The sequence below is a fragment of the Quercus lobata genome, chromosome 7, assembly GCF_001633185.2.
Source record: "Quercus lobata isolate SW786 chromosome 7, ValleyOak3.0 Primary Assembly, whole genome shotgun sequence".
NCBI classification, from domain to species: Eukaryota; Viridiplantae; Streptophyta; class Magnoliopsida; order Fagales; family Fagaceae; genus Quercus; species Quercus lobata.
In genome coordinates, this window is record NC_044910.1 from 46,286,754 (window position 1) to 46,291,727 (window position 4,974).

At 32.9% G+C, this 4,974-nt stretch overlaps 1 pseudogene; it reads left to right on the forward strand.

Moving 5' to 3' along the window:
• Positions 1-1,542: 1,542 nt before the first annotated feature.
• Positions 1,543-4,552, forward strand: LOC115952120 (annotated as a pseudogene).
• The last annotated feature ends 422 nt before the right edge of the window (positions 4,553-4,974 follow it).

Consider the following 4,974-nt stretch of genomic DNA (forward strand, 5'->3'; position numbering starts at 1 on the left):
GGTCTTTCTCATGTATTTTAACATCAATTATAGGAGTTCATTTTTAAGTTTTAAAACATTTTTGTCAACTTACTTCTCAGAGCCAAAGAATGCACAAGAAAGAATCACGTAGGAGAAATTGTTCGGTTCTAAAGTAAGAGCTCTCTCTCCTTTCACAACAAGTGTATGCTCTTGTGTGGGACCCATGGTGGGATCCACACTCATTTAATAATAAGAACTACTATTGTAGGATTGAATAATTTTACAATTACATAGGGGCTGCACTTGATGAAATTGACATTTTTAGGAGACATGAAAAAAAAACAAAATTTTGCTCCAAATTGGTTTGGAGCTATCCTTTTCAACCTATTACTTGGTGATTTATAAGATTATTCGTGTGTATTATTTAAATAATTCACATGACTTATATAAAATTAATGTGACTAAAATTATATGTGAATTGTTTCTTCAATCACCATATAAAGGATTGAAGAAAGATAATTCTAAACCAGTTTGGAACCAACATTTTCCCAGCAAAAAAATCATTTGCTACCACCAGAAATTCAAAGAAACATAATTATTGGTGATGATTTAGCAATTGTTAAAAAGGTTATGATGTTAAAAGAGATCACAAATTTGAACTGCAAAATTAATAAAAGAAAATCTAATTGTCGGAATACGAAAGGTTAAAATGGTTGCAGGCAAAATAAAAGTTGTTGAGAATTTTTTGTTGCCATTAATTTTCCATGAATTTAAAAAATAAAATAATTTATACTTTTCTAAAATAGTTTACTTAAAAAATAAGTTAGATAAAAGTATCATTATACCTTAAAAAAATAAGGCCTTCAAAACTGCAGATAAATTCACTATGAAAATAAAGTGAATTTAAGTTATCTAAAAAAATAAATTACAGTTCAGTTAATTCCAATTTTTGCCAACCTCCTAACAAAAAATATTTGTAAAAGAAAAATTAAATAGGACTTTGAAAAGCCTAGACTTCAAATGTATTTTGCTCATTTGATAATATTTGTATAGAATTTTTTTAACTCTGTGATATGGTCCATTGTTCTTTATTAGAAGAATCAAAGTTGATATCTTCTCACTTCCTACTATTAAATTACCAAATCATTCTTTTCACAACGTGTAAAAACAAACGCACATATCAAATATGCAAGGTTGGTACAGCCTTTTACATTTGATATATTCATTTGAATAATTGAATGATAGTTGTGTTGACATTTGAGAGATTCTAAACTCTAATTTCAATGATATGTACTAAAATAGTTTGTCTTGAACCTTTAATACAATCCCGATGTTTTTTTTTTTTTTTTTTTGAAACCATACAATCCCGACGTTTAAAAAAGAAATCAAATATACAAAATTATTATTGGTAGACATGTAAAAATTAAACAAGGAGCAAACTGACACAAGAATTTCTTATCACTACGACAGAGATTTATAAATAAGAAGCGTAAGTGCATAACCCGTTCACAAAACACCGCGTAGCGCAGTGGATTAGCGCGTTTAACGTTGGATCAAAAGGTCGTGGGTTCGACCCCCACTATGGATAGAGACCGCTGCACCCTTCGTGACTATGATGATGGACTGGTCAAAATTCATTGTTTCAAGAATAATAGTTAATGTCTTCAAACATTGGCTTCAGGTGTCACTTTTTGCAACATGACAATTAAGACAATGCTTATTGTGACTATGATGATGGACTGATAGATATCACTAGGGAAAGCACAGATATTACTGTTTCTAGGGTGAGATCAAAATTCCTTGTTTCAAGAACAATAGTTAATGTCTTCAAAATAAAGAATAACAGTTAATGTCTTCAAATATTGGCTTCAGGTGTCACTTCTTGCAACATGACAATTAAGACAATGCTCATTGGAGCAGACCCTTCTCATATTGGTGACAGATGCATTCGAGTGCCCATTCACCATTGTTTTTTTGATGGGACCAAACCGCGGCATCCTCGAGTTAGATGTGGGAAAGTGCATCTTTACAACAATTATACTAGAAACTGGGGCATTTATGCTGTTTGTGCCAGTGTGGAATCACAGGTGCTATTTTTATTAACCAAATTCTATTATTTGTTGGTTTGAACATTTAAAAGGTTTCAAGTTTTTTCCTACTACAGGTGATTAAAGAGTTTGTATCTATATTGTGATATCAGATATACTCCCAATGCAATATATATGAAGCAGGACAAAAGAAGGTGGCATTTAAATATCTCACAGAGAAGGTATATCCACTTTCTAGTTTTGAACTGAGTACATTGCTGAAGTCTGCACAATCATCTAGAACTGATTGGTTTTAATTGTCTGAGGGCTTAAGTAAAGTTTGTATACATAGATGTAAATACACACAAACACAACAGGATTTTGGTTGTGAATTCAGCTCTTTGAGCATTCTTTAATTGAAACGGAAAAAGGAAAAAAAAATTAAAAATCCTTGGGAGATTACAATGTAACATACATAAAGACACATTTTTGCATTAAAGTATCAGTTTCTTATTCTTGTAAAAAATTTATCTGCAGTAAGAGAGCTTTATGTGCTAATAATTTTTTGCTTTCCAGTATGTAGATATTTTTTGCTATTACTATATGAAAGTAGAAATGGATAAGCAAACCTATGGATTTTCTGTGTCTTTTTTTTTTTTTCAATTTCTGTTGTCTCTATTGTGTTTTTATCTATGATATCTTTCTCTTTATGTTCCTTTCTAAATGTGGTATAGGAGCACAACAACCATGATTGCATAAATTAAGACATTTTGGCTTCCTCTCAACATGAGTGACTATATTTTAGTATTCCACAAGAGCTTTTGTTATCCTCTATTTGGTTCCCATTTCCATTTAACAGTGAATTTCTTTCAATATTTCATGTCTTCAAGTATCAATGATTGAGATTAATAATCTTGCTATCTAGAAGCCATACAGCACCCAACATTTAGAAGTAGGAAAAATAGAGGGGAAAAAAAAAAAAAAGCAAAAGATTTTCAATGATGAGGCCCCTGATGCCTAACTGAATTATAGAAGAATTATCCGATGGAAAGAGGACACCTCATAGCAATGGAATAGATGGTATGTGACTTCTGCACATGATGCAAAATTGAGTAGAATGGCTGTGCGCTCTCTCACTCGTAAAGGTGTGTGACCTGTAGTTCATTAATCAAGAATTGTGAAAAGACTCCCGAGTCCTGACCTGCAGTGCCCTTCTACAAGCATTATTTCTTATAGTTCATGACCAGTTGGATTGAACTTTGAAATTAACTTTCAAGGTGTTCATAGGAATTTTCCGCTCCAAAAGTAATCCAAACAATCTCCCATACCCTCCCATAAGAAAAGAAGACAGATATCTCGAGTTGTCGATTTCATACATAAACCCTTGTGATGGTTTCATGTTGCTGGCTATGTGAATCATTCATATGAACAAGTTGAATTTTCATGAGACATATACATGAGAATCTTTGGATATTGGAGGTCTTAGTCAGGATAGGTAGGAACCGAATCTTATTGTGCTATTTAAAGGTTTGTTAGTATTTTATTTTATTTTTAATTGTCAAGCTTTGTTAGTATTTATGATAGGCTTAAACTCAGCTTTCAAGGAATGGAAGGATGGAGGGAATGGTCCATTAGCTGATACTTATCTGATGTGTCTTGTGTATGCGTATGCATTTTTTATTTAATTAATGGATTCTGGTATTAGCCTCTGCATTGAGGAAAAAAAAAAAATTTTGTTGCTTGACTAGATAATTGAGGATGCATGACATAATTTAGAACTGTGTTCATTTTGGATTTTTCTAATTGCCTACTTTGTTAGATGCACCTTTTGATCGTCTTAGCCATATACAAACAACCAAAATGTTGGTTAACCATTTTTCCCTTGTGGCCTTTTCCTGTTTTCATCTACTGGATGGTTGACGCTATGAATCCCTGTGCTAGATATTGGGAAAAGCATGACATTATGTGAAAGTATATATGTTGGAATTTTACTAGCTGCCCATGCATTGTAAATCCATTGGTTGATAGTAATAGCAATATTTAAAAATGCTTGCCAATTAAGCTGCACAGAAAAATGCCATCAAAAGTGTTGAATCAATAGTTTTTGAGTTGTGGAATTGCGGAATATGATCTTTTTCAAAGTACCACATCTCCTTTTGGTTAGAATGATCCTTCCTGTGAAATTGTATATTTTACTGGAAGTACGTGAATTTGTCCATGATCAATAAATTGTTTCAGCATCTAGTAGCCGAGATGTGTTTTTCCTAATGAGATTGAAGTTGGTTTTTTGTGACCTCTGTCTAGGCAACTGACAAAGAGGAGGCAACAACTGGCTGCATAAACTCTGAAGGGGATTTATTCATAAGTGCAACTCAAGCGGGGCTAATGACCAAAGATACTGCACACAAAATGTTTCATCCTAGCGAACACTACCCTATATGGACAGTGGAACCGCCCACGGATGATCTTAAGCAAGTTCTCCAGCATTGCACAGGATGGCAGTCTGTTCCACGACCTGCAGATCAGAAGGCGGTAGCGTAGTATCTTGATAACTACATATATAATCTCTAATTAGTAATTTTGACTTTGATGTTTGTTCAACAAAATATCTCTTCCCGTGTGTAAAAAAGGCAACCAGCGAGTTTTCCTTTTAAGCAAGGATGAAATAAATAAGATTTTGTTTTGATGTTGTTTACCTACTTTTACTTCCCCATTTTCTTGGTTGACATAGACACTAGACAGGTCTCAGAATTCGTTGTGCCCCATTTCTTTGGTTAGTGTACATCAGATCTTGCTGATAGGTAAGCTTATTATCTAATTGGATTTTGTTAATGTGTGCCCAAGCATTCTCATTAGCTCTCTCATAAAAAATGTCATTTTGACACACCAAAAACCTACTTTACTATTTTACCACATCATTTTATAATACACAATTTATTAGATATTCTATTCTTTCATTCTAAACATTAAAATAATATATACAACA